The sequence below is a fragment of the Triturus cristatus genome, chromosome 10, assembly GCF_964204655.1.
Source record: "Triturus cristatus chromosome 10, aTriCri1.1, whole genome shotgun sequence".
NCBI classification, from domain to species: domain Eukaryota; kingdom Metazoa; phylum Chordata; class Amphibia; order Caudata; family Salamandridae; genus Triturus; species Triturus cristatus.
Window position 1 is genome coordinate 878860369 of NC_140593.1, and position 18977 is coordinate 878879345.

The following is an 18977-nucleotide window of genomic DNA, read 5'->3' on the forward strand; positions in this document are numbered from 1 at the left end:
TCGGGCGCGCTAGAGTAGAGCGCTCGATTATAGTCACCACCTGGAAGTAGCATCCTATCCATTTCAAACGCCGGGTTTAAGGCTGGCCCATATAGGCCCTGATTAATTGCAGCTAGCTGGGAGGCCCAATAATACCGTTTAATATCCGGGAGGGCAATCCCCCCATCATACCAGGGGAGCGTCAGCTTAGCCAGGGCAATACTTGGCCTCCCGTCCCAGAACAGGCGGCGCTGCAAACTCTCCACTTCGCGGAAGTAGCGCGCTGGGACGAGGTCCATCGTGTTCTGCAACGCGTATAGGAAACGCGGCAACGACATCATTTTAAACAATGCCGCCCGGCAGAGCGGCGAAAGCGGCAAACGCCGCCAGCGCGCGACATCCTCTTTCAGACGCTGGAGGGGGGGAAGCAAGTTCCGATCATACCGAGCCTCCGGGTCCAGAGTAATGAAGACGCCCAGGTACCTGAATCCCTGCGGGGCGACCTGGATCGGACAGCCCCGCGGGAGGATAGGAGCCTCCCCAGAGAGAACATACACACACGATTTAGCCCAGTTGATGACCAGACCGGAGTTACGACCGAATGAATGCAGAACATCAACTAGTACTATGAGTGATTTACGTGGGGAAGCTAGGTACAAGAGGATGTCATCAGCGTATAGGGATACGCGGTCCTCATACTCGGGGGTCCAGCGGAGACCACGGATGGAAGGCTCCCACCGCAGCTATTCCGCCAGGGGCTCCAAGGCAAGTGCAAAGAGGAGCGGCGATAAGGGGCAGCCCTGTCGAGTGCCCCGGCCCAGCTCAAACGGAGCAGATACTCTTCCGTTCACCACCACCTGCGCCAATGGGCCCGAATATAGCAATTTGACCCAACTGATGAACCCTTGGCCAAATCCAAACTTCGCAAGCATCGCCCAGATATATGGCCATTCAAGCGTGTCAAACGCCATGGTGGCGTCTAAGGACGCCAAAATGGCCGGCTCCCGTATGAACGGGGCACATGCAAGCACACCGTGCAAACGCCGCAGATTAAGGGCTGTGTTGCGATGAGGAATAAAGCCAGACTGGTCCTGATGAACCAAATCGCCCACCACGCCGACCAGCCGATTGGCCAGTACCTTAGCAAGAATCTTGGGCTCCGCATTCAGCAGCGAAATGGGCCGATAGGATGTAACCCGGTCCCGAGGTCTCCCCTCCTTGTGGATGACCACGATTGTAGCCAGACGCTGGTCCGGCGGGAGGGAGCCCACCGAGTGTGCCGCCAGGAACATAGCCCGGAGGTGGGGTGCCAGCGTATCCGGTCGTAACTTGTACAACTCGATAGGGAGACCATTCGGACCCATGGCCTTGCCGGAAGCGACCGAGCGTATGGCGAGGGCGATCTCGTCGGAGGTGGGAGCGGCGTCCAACGACACCCTGTCCTCCCCGGAAAGGGACGGCAGCGCGATATCACTAAGCAGGGCAAGGGAATCCTCTTCCGAGCAGGGAGACACCGGGGAATACACCCCATGGAAATAATCTGCGAAGCAGGAGACAATTTCTTCTGGCTCAGTTACACACACACCATCCGTTTTCTCAATCAGCGGGACCACACGATTCGCTCTCTCTTTTTTGTCCAACCACGCTATAAGTTTACCAGCCTTATCACCCACATCATACAGACGCCCCTGTTGCTCTCTACTGAGGCCCCTGGCCGCCTCCGTGACGAGGGCCCTGTCGGCCGCCTGCTTGAGTTGGAGGACATGTAATGCAGCATCCGTCACCCCACCTTCTAAATTCCCCTCCAACTCAGTTATTTCAGCCTCCATCCGGGTCACCTCCTCCCGCTCGCGCCTCCGGGCATGGGAAATAAGGGATAGGGCCTCCCCTCGGAGTACTGTCTTGAAGGCCTCCCATAGCGGTATGGCCGAAGGCACAGACCCCACATTCTCATCAAAGTATCGCTGAAGGGATTTAATCAATGCAGCGCGAATGGAGGGGTCGCGCAGGTACCAAGGATTGATTGGGACCACCCTACCCTCACCCCTCTGAAAGACATCAAAGTGCAGTAAGAGCGGGGAGTGGTCCGAAATACCCCGTGGCAAATGGCGTACCTCACCCACCCTCCCAACATGGGCCGCCGGGACAAGGACATAGTCTAGTCGTGAGAGACTACCATGGGCTCCCGAGTGGAAAGTATACTGCAGCTGCGCGGGGTGTTTTAAACGCCAGCAGTCCACTAATCCAAATGTATCTAAGAGGCCGGGTAGCCACGCCTGTGCCCGGGGGAGGTCCCTAGGGGGGTGACGATCCAAGGATCCAGATACCACCGCATTAAAATCCCCCCCCACACTAAAAGCCCCCCCGGAAGGCCAAGGAGAAGGCGCCCAAGGTCCGCAAAGGTGGTCGACTGCAGCCCCGGTGGGATGTATACTGACACAAAGACAACCACTTTGCCCTCCAGTCTTCCCACCAAGACCGTATAACGTCCCCTATCATCGTGGAGCACCTCATCAATCTCCAACGGGAGCGAGTTCTTCACCATGATGCCCACACCCCGTGAGCCGGACGTAAAGCCCGAGTGAGCCACTAGGCGATAGCCACGCCGATTCATGGCGCAGAAGGAGTTCCCAATGAGGTGTGTCTCCTGCAGAAAGACTACATCGAGCGAGATTCGCTTCAAAAACTGCAGGACCACACCCCGTTTGATCCTGTCCCCCAGTCCATTCACATTCCAGGATAACAAAGTTAGTTCCCTACCCCCCATCATATACAAAAGCCATCATTCGTACCCCGGAGAGCACTTTAAAACCAACACAATAATACGTTTGCCTTGTGATAAAAACGAACAACACCCCATCCCTACCCACCCACCCCAACAGAACTCCCCCCTCCCTGCACCCCTGCATGAGCCCCAACAGCCCCCCCAACGTGCAGTGTGCCTGTCGCCCCATATGTAGTTAGACTAACTAAACCCCCTAGAGGAGGAGGGAGAACCCCCAAGAGACCCAACACAACCTCCATAGGAGGGGAACTTACAAAAAACTGACGCAGAATCAAAAGTGGCATCATTTTCGTCCAGAGTGAGGCCCATTATTAGACCCTCAGTCCTGATCCAGCGTGCCGTCTCCCCCCGCCGCCCCCCCCCCCCGCCCCCCCGATCACGATCCCCGGGCAGAGTATCCAGCCAGTCCCCGGCCGCCTCGGGACGATGAAAGAAATGCGTGCGACCATCCACCTCCACACGCAGCTTGGCCGGGAAAAGCATGGCATATTTGAGGTTTAGGTCCCGAAGACGGCGTTTGACGCCTAGGAAGCTCAGTCTCTGCTTCTGGACCGCTGGGGTGAAATCAGGATAGAAATTAACCTCCATATTGTCAAGCTTGACCGGTCCATGCAGTCTGGAGGTTTGCAGGATAGCGTCTCTATCCCGAAAATTGAAGATCCGGGCGATGAGAGGTCTTGGAGGGGCTCCGACATTCGGCCTTCCCCCGGGAACCCTGTGAGCCCTCTCCACAGCGAAGAATTTGCTCAGCCCCCGTGGCTGGAGATGGGTAGCAATCAGGTCCTCCACAAAAAGATCCGCCGCCGCCTCCTCGCGTCCCTCGGGCACCCCGATAATGCGGATGTTGTTCCTCCGTGCCCGACTCTCGGAGTCCTCCAGGCGTCGATCCATTAGCGCAGTCGCCCGACTAAGCCGGCGCACCTCTGTTTGCAAGGCCGCCACATCTGTCGTTAGGCCCGATGCGGTGTGGGCCAAAGACTCTACTCGGTCATTGGTTTTGGAAAGATCGGCCCTCACCAGGCCAACATCCACGAGGACCGAGTCAATCTTCTGCGCCAGTGTATCAAACCGCTGGCCCACCGAGGCCTTCATCTCGGCAATGGCGCCCATAACATCTCGCAGAGTCAAATCTGCGGGCAGGTCTGGGGCATCAGGAGGGCTCTCAGGGGACTTGCGCGGTCCATCGGGCGATCCCTTCTGGAGGGTATAGCGGTCCATACTGTTGGCCTGATGGACGGCGCCGCGCCGGGTCGATTTGGTCTTTGCCCGGTCTCCATCTTGTTTCGTGGCCATGGCCACCAGTCTCCCAGTAGCACCAGCCACGTCGTGTAGGGCAGGAAAGCAGACACGAGCTCCGGGGGGGCCCCCTCAGGGCAGCGGGGTGGATCACAGCCTGCAGGCAGGCAGGGTCTCCCAGCAAGGCCACACCACACCAACACCAAGGGCTCCGCGACCCAACCTCGCAGAGACGACAAGGTGGTGCGAAAGCGAAAGCGAAAGTGCGGGGCACGCGAGTCGCCAGGCCCTGCCTGCCGCTGTTGTTCACTTTGTCACTGGATCACCCCACAGCGCAAATCCGGGGTCCGGCGAGGGGAAGGCCGCACACTTCAATCGGTGCTCACTCCGGTGTCCGAGGTCCGATTCGGAAGCGGGAAACGGGTGCCACCTCAGCTCAGGTTCACCAACATAGTCCCCTCATCCAGGGCAGGATAATGTCAGGATAATCGTAGGAGGTTGCGGAGGTCCTCGGGAGCCTCGCACCTACGCGGCCATCTTGGTTGCGCGCTAGGCCAAGATACTTATTTTTAACTACTTGTGTGGTGTCACTTTGTAGTGTTCTTCACTGTGTTACTGTGTATGGTCATAAATGCTTCACACACTGCCTCTGAGATAAGCCTAGCTGCTCGTGCTACGTTACCACAGGGTTGAGCAGGGGTTGTCAAAGAGTGTAGTCTGCTTACTCTGACTTAGGAAGAAGGGTCCCTACTTGGACAGTGGCCAGCCATTGCCAACTAGAGACCCCCATTTCTAACACCCGCTGTCCTTTGTTTACTCTACCCTGTCGTTTCTCCTACACAAAATTATCCCTGAACAGGTTGAATTTATTTTGCCTGTTCACAATACCCATTGCAGTTTGCAGATCCTCTTTGCACATAGATTGCTTTAATAATATCTTTTAATGTAGAGTGTTATGCTTGAAACCACAAACAAGCATCGGCATAGCCAATTGGTCTCGCCTTTGGGACCTTATAATTGTTCAGCCAGATATATTGACTTTGCCAATGTCTTTAAGCTATGCTATAGGGATGTATGACTGTTGTGCAGCATGCTGAAAAGTTATAATAAAAGAGTCAGAAGCATTTTGTTAACTTATATATGACCAAGAGAGCATTATGTACAACTGAACGACCATATTAAAAAAAAAATTGTCCTTGCAATGCTGGCAACTTCTTTCTGCCTGTTCCAAAGGTTGTTTGTTATAGCTTTTTTGTGTTATGGGGGGCATAAACAACAGGAGGGTGAAAGTTGGAAAATAGTACCTGTATTACAAAACTAGCAGCAGATGGATGCTAAGGGAGAATAAACAGATACCAAATGTCGAGGGCAGACTGAGGTGGTGCTGAGAAATAAAACACACAAAAAAGGACAGTGGACCAAAGGAGCAACCAGTCAGGCACCAATCCAATACAATCACCAATTGAAATTATTCCAATACAGATATATATTCTTGTGTGCAAAATCTCCAAAAGTGCCCCCTGTCCAAGAGCACTCCCCTGTTACTAGGGGCAACCAAATGGTTGGGCGTCAGGAGAACGCCATCTACGATGTGGCGTCGGGCTATACGATAACGAGGATATTGGCTATACTCCCGATATGGCCTAGGGAGTAACATTTGTATTGTGGCATTACATTGCTGTGGCTATCATACCACACAGGCCCCACGTCTGGCTATACAATTATCAAGTGATATTAAGAAAATTGGAAGAATATCCAACTTTTTGCCATCCTTCGCTTTGATTGGATTATGTACCGGCTCAGATAGATGAGCAGAAGGCAAGGGTCAAAATATCACCCCTGTCGCAACATAACATTGGGTGAGGATTATTACCCCAAGTTCTCTACATATTTTTCCACATTGCCCTGAAGAGGTCCTGTTTTTAGGATGAAACGCGTTGGCTGTCTTTTAAAGAAAGAACTGATAAAGGAAAAGAAAAAACTTGACCAGTGCACAATGAATTGGTGGATTCTTAGAGAATTATTATTCAAATGACTTTTTTGAATATTACTGCAAAGTGGTGCATCTCTAATCTAGTTTTTCATGTGGTGCTGAGTAATGATGAGGTGCTGGTGGTGGTGACTGGTGCAGAGGTGATGCTCAGGGGATGATGAATGATACTCCGGTCTTGCTGAGTGATGCTGAGGTCGTGGTGTACTGGTGCAGAGGTGGTGGTGTACTGGTGCAGAAGTGATGCTGAGTGATACTGAGGTGGTGCTGAGTGATGCAGAGGTGGTGCTTACTGATGTGATGGTGCTGGGTCATGCGGAGGTGGTGGTGGTGCACTGGTGCTCAGGAGCTGCAGAGCTGGTGCTCAGGTGGTACCGAGTGATGCTGAGTTGGTGCTGTGCTCAGGTGATGCTGAGGTGGTGCTGCACTGAATCTGAGATGGTGTTGTGCTGATACTGAAGTGGTGCTGCGCTGCTGCTGAATTGCTGCTGAGGTGGGGCTGCGCTAGTGGTGGTGCACTGATGTGGAGGTGGTGTTATGCTGATGCGGTGTTATGCTGATGCAGAGATGGTGCTGTGCTGGTGCTGAGGTGGTGCTGTGCTGGTGCTGAGGTGGTGCTGCACTGGTGCTGAGGTTGTGGTGGTGGTGCACTGATGAGGAGGTTGTACTGTGCTGATGCTGAGATGGTGCTGTGGTGGTGCTGTGCTGATCTGGTGCTGATTGATGCTGAGGTTGAGTGAATGTTTAGTGGAGGTCAGGTGATGCTGAGTTGGTGCTGCGCTGGTGCACTGATGCTGAAGTGATGCTGTGCTGAGACTTAGGTGGTGCTGTGGTGGAGCTGAGTGGTGGTGCTGTGGTGGAGCTGAGTGATGCTGTGTGGCACTGAGTGAAGCTGTGGTGGCACTGAGTGAAGCTGTGGTGGCACAGAGTGATGATGTGGTGGTGCTGAGGTGGCTCTGAGTGAAGCTGTGGTGGTGCTGAGTGATGCTGAGGTGTCATTTAGTGATGCTGAGGTGGCGCTAGGTGGCACTGCGTGATGCTTTGGTGGTGCTGAGTGATGCTGTGGTGGCACTAAGTGATGCCATGGTGGCACTGCGTGATGCTGTGGTAGCAACAAGTGATGCTCAGGTGCACTGAGTGAGTCTGTGGTGGCACTGAGAAATGCTGATGGGCAGGTGAGTGATGCTGCGGTGGTCCTGAGTGAAACTGTGGTGGCGCTGAGTGATGCTGAGGTGGCGCTGAGTGATGCTGTGGTGGCACTGAGTGATGCTGAGGTTGTTAGAATTGAAATGTATTATTGCTATATTACTCGTATTTTACCTAATATTATGTTAGCATTTATATAGCTAATTCATTATATGTTCTTTCTGTATGCATACGCAACTAGTAATGGCAGATGTCACATTAGTATGGTTGACATCTGTGCCACCATTTTACCTCTCGAAGACGCCATTTTGTATTATAATCTAAACTGTTACTTGATCATTTACGAGAAATGGTCCTTTGTAAGTTTGGTTTCTTCAATGCTAAATCTTATTAATTAATGCATGCCTTTTCTGTTACATGGAGGCCTTCTCCCACCTGTCTAATGGAGAGGATAAGCCAGATGACCTTGGGCAGTAGATAGCTTGTGCCAGGCTGCGAAATTGAAACTTATGTTCTGTACCCCCATTGTATTAAGACATCTACCAGTGTTTTTCCATAGCAGGCGGGTCTTAGTCGGCTCCGCAACATACATAATGTAACTTTATGCTTGTTAGAGGCATTCCCTCATCAGCCATCATAGGAGGCTGGTCAGATTGGACTCCACTGCAGTGTTCTTTGTGAATAAACTAGTTTGCTTGTATTTGTTACTGTGTCATCGACTCTTCATTTCTTGGAAGGCTAGAGGATGTCGAGAGTGACGTGGGTGGCCATAGTTGAGTCACTTCCTACAGTTGGTGCCCGAACAGGGACTCCATCAGGTGGCCCATCCCGCCTGAAGTCGGGCTGTGGGGTCGGGGTTGCGTGCGGTCGGATGGGCGGATTGGGATCCCCATTTGACAGAGCTTGGTTCTTGTGGCTGCCTTGCCTGTCTGATCGGGCGGCTCCTCGTCTAGTGGTCATCTCGGCTGGGATCCTGAAAAGGCGAAACCCTTGGATCTGACCATTTGGTCTGAAGAGAGTGGAGAATAATCTTGTGTTTGACCTGTGTGCACCAGGTGAGTTCATCTTGATTTTTGGTAAGAGAGGCGCTGTCTTGATTAACTTGGTGGGTCAGCGGACCCTTGTGATACAGAGCATTTTCTAACCTTCTGCCAGGCCACTTTTTGAATTTGGTTTATTCTTGAAAAGGCCTGGGGCTAGAGCCTATGTTGTCTTGGTGCAGTCCGAGGACTGACGTGTTTTGGTGCAGTCTGAGTACTGCTTTTGAGAGCTCTTTTGTTTGTGTGTGTGTTTTTATTGTGTGTATGTGTGTTGATTAAGTGGATAGTGAATGTGTCTGATGCTAGGATGCCTTGTTGGAGTAAAGTGTGGGGTTTGGGGTGCCGCAGTTGCTCTGCTGAGCATCAGCTGGAGGAAAGGCAGCCTGCACCTCCAGAAGGCACTCCGAGTTTTGAGATGTATGTGAAGAATTGTATTGGCCCTATTATGTTTCATACTTTATGGCACAAGTATACGAGGGCCAATACTAAGCTTCAGTGGCCACTGGATGGTACCTTTGACGAACAAAAATTGAATTATTTACAGGACAAATTATTCGTTGGAAGAAGTAGGCAGTCGATGTTTGATACTTTGCAGGTATGGCAGAAGGAAGATAAGCAGAGGTGTATACAGGCCGAGAAGGAGTCTAGGAAGAAGGCAATGCAGACAGTGGTTCAGAAAGCTGTAGCTTATGATAAGGAAGAAACCAAAAAGGGTATTGAGTGTGCAGACAGGAAATTTCGATTACAATGTAATAAGTCTTCTGTTGTTCGGGAGGATGAGGATCCTTTTGTGGAGGATCTGCTAGAAACTTGCCCCCAACTCCCTGTGCCCCGCAGAGAATATATCCTGGTTTTCCATCGTCTCAGTCTTCTGTTGCTCCTCCGTCTACCTCTGGTCTTTCTGCAGACTCAACAGCTTCGGCTCCAGCCCTATCTGTCTCCCCTTCAGTTTCGCAACCTGCGAGTGTGGTAACTGCAGGCACCCCCACAGTATCTGTTATTTCTGCTTATTTCCTCCTTCTCTTACACCTACCACACAGCCATTGTTGACACTGTCACCTGCGTCTGTATCTCTTGTGTCTCCCCCAGACATTTCATTTGCGGTGTTGTGTAGTGTTGGGACACCGGTGCGAGGGCCAGATGGAGGGAATTGGGTGGCAGCACAGGAGCGAATGGAGCGGGTATTGATTTGATCTGATGTGGGTGAAGAGGAGAAAAGGATGGTCACAAATCAGGCAGCACAATGGGCTCGGAGTCCAATTTATAGTGTGGAGGATATGTGGAAGCGTGATGAAAGATTTTGATCCGTTTGTACAACAACATGCCCTTCAGCATATGTCGGCAACATTGATAGGTTTGTGGGAACAGTGTATTGGAGGCACAGCTCCTTAAATTATTTATAATATTCAAGATCGTGTATATTCAGCTGGTATGGCCCTTGCAGAAGTTCATAGTAATATTGGGACACTACTTGGTTATCGAGAAAGATTATATCACCACACTCAGACTAGTGTGTCCCAATTTCCGATGAGGGAGGTTCATCCTATTTTTCATCCCGAGATTCCTGAGCAGCGTAACCAGAGAGGAGATGTGGTTCAACAACGGGTGGCGGATAATTTTCAGGAACAGTGGGTCTATACCCCGTGGAAGAGAAGTGACGCGCTAGCTCTTAAGAGTCAGTTACCGGATCCTAGGAAAAACCCTACTGCGTATTATAACACAAGTCTTTGGAGATAAGCAGATGCTGTGTGCTTATTTTTCTGCTATGCTTGACCCTGTCACCAGAGCCCTCCCGAGTTGTTTAAGAGCCGCGGTGGCTGCAGCGGTCTCCATTCGACAATTGGCAGGGCTCATTCTTATTCATGATCTCACGATAATGGTACCCCATGCTGTGGATGTACTTTTCAACAAGACAAAGACGCAGCACCTTACCAGTGCTCATCTGACCGGTTACAAATTGACTTTATTTGCACTTCATATTACTATCACAAGATGTGCCATTTTGAACCCAGCCACGTTACTACCCCTCATGTCCATGATTGTTTGTTCTGTACCGAAGAAGAGACGAAGGGATGGGTAGACTTGACTGACGTTCCCTTATTCAATCCACAAGGGGAACTATATGTCAAGGGTTCTTGTTTCAATTTGTCAGATGGCACCACTACAGCGGCGTATGCTTTACTACGCTGCGCACTGTAATTGAGAAATTACGTATTCCTTACCAATCCGTGAAAGCTGCGGAGTTGATAGCCCTTTTGCTAGCATGTGAATTTTATGACGGACTGACTGTCAATATTTACACTGACAGCCAGTATGCCTTCGGGGACATATAAACCTATCAATCACCCCTATGGTAGGCCTTAACACTCCTGAAGGCATGGTGCTGGGTTTTATGTGAGAGGGTGCTCCTGCATGAGCAGATCCCCTCTGCAGCCTTCGGAACCTATTTTCCGGGGTTGTTCGTGATGCAGCCAACCATATATATTTAAGTGCATTATAACCTCGCGGTAAATGCTAACTTTCAAACGGCTGCTTAGAAACATGTTGTGTTTGGTGTCAAGCACCTTGGAATCATACCTTCCCACCAGTTGATTCCACCCGTCTAGAGGAACTTGTTTGAAACACCGGTACACCCGGTACCAGCTTCCTCGACCTGGGCATCACAAAATGGATGCTGCCAGCCACAGACACAAGTCTGCCCTCCTGCTGCTGAGCCAAGCTCGAGCAGGGGAAGGCCTGACAATAGGTCTCCTGTCACAGGGAGGTGAGACCACCTCCCAGACAGGATATAGTGTTTTGGGGATGGGTGGGTGCACTCTGAGAGTGTTTGAAAGTCTGCACTGGGGGCACATTTGGTGCCCCTGTGCATAGTCCAGCTCAAACCGGTTGCAGGAGCCATTTGCTCCTGCTCTGGTGTGAAACTGGACAAAGGACATGGGTGTAGCCACCCCTTGTCCTGACCCTCCCATAGGTAGGTCCCCAGAGTTTGTCCAACTCCTTCCTTGGGTATAAAGGAGGAACCCTGACTACAGGACTTGTAGATTTTACCTGGACTAAACTCTGCAAGCAGAAATCAAGTACTTTGACCATCTACATTTTGCTGGATGACTGAAGAATCTCCCTTGGGGTAAAGGAGTTACTCTCCTGCAGCAGCAGGCACCTTAACGCATCTGACCGGTTTGCATCTCCCGAGCTCCTGATGACTCCAAAGTTTTCTGCAACACAGGAGGTGGGCTCCCGATCATCCCTGAGGTTGATCTGACCTCTTAGCAATGCTGAGACCCGGAACCCTTGTGGGGACCGTGCAACCCGAACCCCTGTGCACTGTGTACTTTTGCAGCAGCATATACTTTTTGGCGATCTCTGAGGCTGTGCTTTGGGTTACGTGTAGTCCTGACCCTGAGCAGTATTTCCACTGAAGATTTCCGATCTACACTCCACGAGTTTTCTGTGTGCTGGTATTTCGTGATTCAGCTCGAGGTCCCTTCGCGATCCCTGGTCTGTTGGCCTGCGGGTCCCTGTGAAGGTAACTTTGATTTCCCGTCGGCTTCCCTGGTTGCTCTAGACATGCCCTGACACTCCATTGCTTGGAGAGTCCCCAGGACCTTGTTGGTTCGCACCGTAAGCTGTTACCTCTGCCCACGTGAGTTGCAGTTGCCAAGGTTTGTAGGTGTTCGATCGGGACACTGACCCCCAGCACTCGACATCCTTCATGGGACAGCTCACCTCTAGACTTTGGTCATCCTCGATGTCTCCTGGTCCCCGTGGCTGCAGACTCAAGCATCCTATCTTCTCACCTGAAGCACCGACATCGGTGGGCATTCGCCTACTGAGCCGCTTGTCACCCTGAAGTGACCCAGACTCTGTCCCCTCTGCTTTCAGGTTCTTCTCACCTAGGATCCAGGCTTGGACACTTTTCATCTTCCCAGCAGCAGCACTTCTTCGCATCACGCCATTGAAAACGACTAGGGTTTCCGACACCACTTGATCCCTATGCACCCGGCTCCTCTGGGATAGGTAACACGGGTACCTTGGTACTCACAAGGATGCTGGCCTTAGAACCTTCTATGTTCCAAAGGGTTTGCTTGAAGTCCTCTCTGAAGTGTCCTTAAACTGTAAATTTCCAACCGCGACTTTCCCATAGAGTTGTACGGAGCTCGCGTTGGTGTTCTCATTCTGCACCCATCCTCAGTGGGTCCCCTGTGTCACTACTTTGGGTGGTTTCTTGAGATCCCAGCAATTCTACATACTCTAGGCACTGTGTCTTGTGAAGTCGTTGTTCTTATACCATTTTTTTAGTATGTGGCTCGGTTTCCCCCTGGAGCCCGCTGTGTATTGTGCTATATACTGTCGTTCTATTGATTCAGTATTGTGTATCTTGTGCTCTAATCTCATAAAGAGGTTAGTAGAGAGTGTTTAGTAATAAATACATATATTTTATATATCGCTTCTGTAGTTCACCTTTCATTTGGTCATTGAGGAGGTTCTGATCTGCTAATACAAGCTGCTTTACATTCCTTCGAGACTTAGCCTGAAGGCTGCTCTCGACAGCTACCACTAACGTAGTGGGAACTAAACTCTCTTGAGTTGGAGAAAGGGTGTGCTAGACCCTTGACTTCCCAACTCCAAGTTCAGTAGAAGTTACTTATTCTAGTCTTGATGTATTATATGTACACCACAGAACACTAGTATGTCTTCTAAAGGAGAAGCCAGTGGCTCTCTGCCAACTAGATGTGACCATCTCTCCTTTCAGGAATTGAGAAATATGTGTACATCTAGGAATCTGAGGGCAGGGAGAAGTGCAAGAACCCAACGTCTCATAGAGATGTTGCTCTTAGGTGACCTCAGAAAGACCCCAGGGTCTGATGAAGTAGAAAGAGTGGGTGGGAAAGGAGGTGAGGACAGGCCAGGAAGTGAACACATCTTTGACATGGACTCTAACCCTGGCCAGGAGGATCAAAATGATTCCAACCTGGAAAATCCAACTCTTCCTTTAGGTGGGGGAGAAGGCCCCAGTGGCCCTCTCTCTACTCCACCAGGGAGAGTACACAGTTTACCTAGAAGATCAAGATCTCCTTCTGAGGAATCTAATCATTCAGGTACTTCTGTAGGGACCTCTGCTTCTCATAAAAGAGAGTCATTTTATGATAAGAAGTGTGAATTTCTTGAGTATGAAAGAGCTAAGCTCAGGCTCAAGAAGAAGACATTGGACCTACGCAGGGAATCCCTAGAGCTCCAGAGAGCTTCCATAAGGTGGGGGCTAGAGCCCCCTGGTGGCAGCAACAGTGTCCTTAGAACTAGAGAGTATACTCATGATTATAGGAACCTGAACAAGATCGTCCCTCCCTATCAGGGTGGGGATGACATCCACAAATGGATAACTGCACTAGAGAGGGCCTGTAAAGTACAGAGGGTCCCTCAAGAGCAGTGGGCAGCTATCTTGTGGCTCTCCTTTGCTGACAAAGATAGAGATAAGCTCCAAACTTTAAGAGAAGAGGATGCTGATAATTACACAATCTTGAAGAGTGCTCTCATTGATGTGTTTGTCTTAACCACTGAACAATACAGGATTATGTTCAGAAACACCCAGAAGGCACAGATTCAAGACTGAGCTGACTTTGTAGATTGTGTTACTAAGGCTCTGGAAGGCTGGTTACTTGGCAGTAAAGGTGTGATTTAAAAGGATTGTACAATTGAATTACGAGGGAGCGGATCCTTAATAATTGTCAAAATCTGTTGTTGCATCAGTACCTGGTGGACTCTGATCTGACTTCTCTCCAAGAATTAGGAAAGAAGGCAGACAAATGGGTCAGAACCAGGGTGAAGCAGAAAGCCCAGAACCAAGATGGTGACTCTAAGAAGCAAGATTCTAAAACCTCAGATAAGGCTGGGAAGAAGGGTAAAGACCAGAAGTCTTCTCAAGGGCCCCAAAAGCCTTCATCTGGGGAGGGGAGTCACAATCAAACAAGAGTAAAGGCAAAAAGAAGCCTTGGTAACATATCTGTAAACAGAAGACCCACTGGACAAATGATTGTTCAAAAGCCAAAGAAGCTACTCCAGCCACCACTGCCCCTAAGGCAACTGTTCCCCCTAGTTCAGCTCAAAGTGGTGGTACACAGAATAAGGGTGTAGTAGGGTTAACCCTGGGATCTGAGATGGACTCTGGCCTAGTCAGAGTTCCAACTCAGTCTGTGTTAGTCTGTGATGCAGGCATGGATATTGCCTCCTTATTTGTCAGTCCCAGTAATCTGGGCAAATACAGGCAGCAGCCTTTGATCAATGGTAAGGAGGCCTTGGCATTCAGGGACACAGGTGCAAGTGTCACAATGATGACAAAATATCTTGTGACCCCTAAACAAATCATACTTGGTGAGATGTACCAAGTGACCAATGCAAACAATGTGAGGACAGACCATTCCTTAGCAGTTGTGAATTTCACCTGGGGAGGGGTAACTGGCCCTAAGAAGGTTGTGGCAAGTGCAGACCTCCCTGTTGAATGCTTATTGGGCAATGATTTGGAAACTTCAGCTTGTGCTGAAGTGGAACTCAGGACACATGCAGAAATTCTGGGAATCCCTGCAGATGTGTTTGCTATGACTAGGTCATAGGCACAAATGCCTTCCACTGAACAGGCTCTGGATCCTGGAAAAATGGACCAGGTGCCTTCCAAGAGAAGGAGCAGTAAGGGTAAGGCAGTATCTTCCCCCCTGCCTCAGAGTACAGATCAGTCTCTTGAGAGTGATCAGCTTAGGCCTGAAGAAGGAACTTTCTCAGAGGAACTGGAACGTCATCAGGTTGAGTTCTTGGGGGCAGGGGGCCCTTCTAGGGCAGATCTGAGCCAGGAACAGCTGAGCTGCCCCTCTCTTGAACCCCTCAGACAGCAAGCTGCTGCTGAGGCTGCTGGGAGTGCCAGTGGGTCCCACTGGATCTACTGGGATGATGGACTCATATACTCAGAGGATAGAGACCCCAAACCTGGTGCTACTAGGAGGTTGGTTATACCTCTGAAGTTTAGGGGCTTTTATTGGCACTAGCACATGATATCCCATTGGCAGGACACTTGGGCTAAAACAAGACCTGGGACTGACTTGTTCCTCATTTTCATTTGCCACATATGTCAGAGGACACAAAGGAGTTGTGTCGCTCCTTTTTCACTTGTCAAACCATTGGCAAGGCAGGTGGTACTACAAAGGCCCCCCTGGTACCATTACCTGTGGTGGGGGTTCCCTTTGAGAGGGTTGGGTTTGACATTGTTGGTCCCATGGATCCTCAAACTGCATCTGGGCACAGATTTATACTAGTGGTGGTGGACCATGCCACTAGGTATCCAGAAGCAATTCCACTTACGACTACCACAGCTCCTGTTGTGGCTAGAGCCCTCCTAGGAATATTTTCCAGGGTGGGTTTTCCTAAGGAGGTAGTATCAGACAGAGTTACAAACTTTATGTCTAGTTACTTGACTGCTATGTGGAAGGAGTGTGGAGTAAATTACAAATTTACCACCCCATATCACCCACAATGCAATGGGTTAGTTGAAAGATTCAACAAAACCCTCAAGGGCATAATTAAAGGTCTCCCTGAAAAGCTCAGGAGTGGATGGGACATCCTTTTGCCTTGCCTTCTCTTTGCCTACAGAGAGGTTCCTCAGAAGGGGGTTGGTTACAGCCCTTTTGAACTTCTGTTTGGACATCCAGTTAGGGGTTCTTTATGTCTAGTGAAGGAGGGATGGTAGTTACCTCTCAAACCCCCTAAACAGGATATTGTGGAATGTGTACTTTGTCTCCGCTCCAGGATGGCTGGGTACATGAAGAAGGCATCCAAAAACCTTGAGGCTAGCCAGGAATTGCAAAAGACCTGGAATGACCAAAAGGCTGTGTTGACTGTTTATCAGCCAGAACAGAAAGTATGGGTGTTGGAGCCTGTGGGCCCAGCAGCCCTCCAAGACAAATGGAGTGGCCCTCATACAATCATTGAGCAAAAGGGAGAGGTTACCTACCTGGTGGACCTTGGAGCTCCCAGGAGCCCCGTGGGGTGTTCCATGTGAACAGACTCAAACCATATGTTGACAGGGCAGACATGGGCTTGCTCATGGCTACTGATGAGGGACAGGAGGGAGAGAGTGATCCCCTCCCTGACCTGCTGTCACAGAACCCTGATGATGGGTCAGGTGATGGAGTAGCCTTGGCAAGCAGCCTCACTGACCAGCAGCAAACTGATTGCACGAGAGTCCTCAATCAGTATAGAAATATGTTTTCTCTGACTCCAAGTCAGACTACCTGGTGCACTCATGCAGTGGACACAGGTGACAGTCTGCCTGTTAAAAATAAGATTTACAGTCAACCTGACCATGTCAGGGACTGCATCAGGACTAAAGTCCAGAAAATGTTGGACCTGGGAGTAATTGAGCCCTCAGATAGCACTTGAGCTAGCCCAGTAGTCTTGGTACCAAACCCTTACACCCAGAATGGTAAGAGAGACATGAGGTTCTGTGTTGACTACAGGGGTCTCAATGTAGTCACTAGGACTGAGCCCAACCAATACCCAGGGCAGACGAACTTATAGATACTTTGGCCTTGGTGAAATAAAAACCTTCGAAGGGGTTCACTGATACACCTGGTCCTTTAAACCAACAAAGAAGAGATTGGCACGGAAGCTGTAATATCAAGAAAACATTTTTATTAACCTCACATGAGGTAGATTGCGTCACACAGTACCCTCAGGTCACTGTAGGAGGCATTCTAAGGAATACAGAGAACAGGAGGCTTATATATGCATAGGTTACATAGTCAGCATAAAACCAAGGGGAGGTCCTGGCACATGCAAGAATACTTGCTGACTAATATGGCAATACAAAATTTGCTTGCTCAACAAAGTGGGAGGAGAGATATTTCTCCTTACATCAGCAAGAATAGCCTGACAGTTCTATACTAGGAGCAGGTGTATTCTATCAGCTAAACCTTTCTGAGCATGTGCAAGGCTCTGAAAGAGGGAGAAAGCACATGGCTAAATAAAATGGCTGCCAGGAACAAAATGGCTTTTAGCTCATGCTCACAGCAATTCCTGCCATCTTTAACAGACGGTCCTTTTAGCATGAGCTAAAGACATCCCTATGATCTAGAAGGAACATAGAAAATATTTTGCACATTTATTCTCATAAATGCATCAATATTCTAATCCATTGCTAGGTGGGCATTTCTCATTCTAAATATTAAGCAGGCATATATAAAGTATAAGCAGGAGCACAAAGGGAACAGAGCATTGCGTCATAATTAACACACAGGTAGTAGGAGAGAGTAATGACTATTATTACAAACAGAACAATCAATATTTTTCAACCCTAAGCAGAAAGCAAATCCTAGAACCATCTAGTCTAATTCTATGTAAAACAACATTTTCAATAGACTTTTCCAGTGTTCCTTTTATGAGGGCTAGAGTATCAATCATTATAGTCAAGGAAAGGGCAAAGTAACATTTGTCAACTGCTCAGATGAATTTTTCTTTTGCAGAAGAAACATTATTCCTAATGCAAATATTAACGCAGTCAGACATATTATTACAAAAGCAATCCTGGCTCCAGGGGACCAGGAGGACCACACAGGGCCATAGGAATTAGGACGAGGAGCAGCAAAGGGCTGCTCCTCCTCAAAAATGGGACGACTAAAGGGGTACCTTACTAACAAAAAGAAGTCCTTGGGAAATTGAAGCCGTTGTACAACTAGCCAGAGGGGAGTCTTCTCCCTGTGTCCGTTTGAGCCTCACAGGCAGGCTCTTGTTTTTCCCACGGTGGAGCTGCACAACTCGCAACTCAGGAATCACGGCCCAGTTTCAAGGGAAAAGTTTCTTCTTTCAGGATAGGGCAATCACCTTCCGGGGCAAATGCCCTCAGCGATCCTGTCCAGTGTCTCAGGCAGTGCACCAATTTTCTTCACTTCAATCTAGCTGGCACCAGAGACACAGCACCTGTTCCCTAAACTCAAGTCCTTCCCTAACTCCTGTATTGCTCTGCTCTGGTACACTGCTCTTTCGTTGGGCCCACAGATTGTATCCAGTGTGCCCAGGTATCTCTTGATCAACAAACAAAGGTACAGACTTTACAGCCAGCATTCAGGGGCGTGATGCTGAAGTACCTGAAGCAACCCTTGTTTCAAAGGGGGTCACCTCAAGCAAAAGCCTCCTTGCCGTTCTGGTCAGTCTGTGACTCTCTCAGCTGGGCACCAAAAACTTGATCCATGACTTCTCCTTTCTGATTTGTGACCCTGTATTTCGCCCAAGACAGTGGCAAGGGTACACACTTCACATCCCAGTGCTTCTGGCCTTTTACCTTCACTGGGGTCCTAGTTGCCAGCAATGCCTGTGCTGGTTCCCTTCACCTCGGCTTCAAGCTGGACTGGTGCTGAATCCTCAGGCTGGATCTGATGCCCTGGCCCCTCTGGCAATGGTTGTAAGGCAGCAAATATCTATTGGTGGACAGAACAAAAGGTCTTTAGACAAGGTACAGAAATAATCTATCAACAGAGAGGATAGTCTCAAAATACTTCCCAGTCTTGGGGCGCCCCATACATTAGCAAAGCACTCAAGAACCACTTCATCTATCTGAGAGTAAAAAAAACCTGAACCTATTACACTATTTGAAGCAGCTAATGAAGTCTGTGTTCATTTACTAAATTCTGAGGAAAAGAGAAAAACAATACAGACATACTCCAAAACCTTACATTTGTGTATTCCTATATTATTTAGCTGAAGAACCTCAAGAAAAAAAAGGAAATGTTGTACACTTTTACTCATAAACTTTGCATTACTT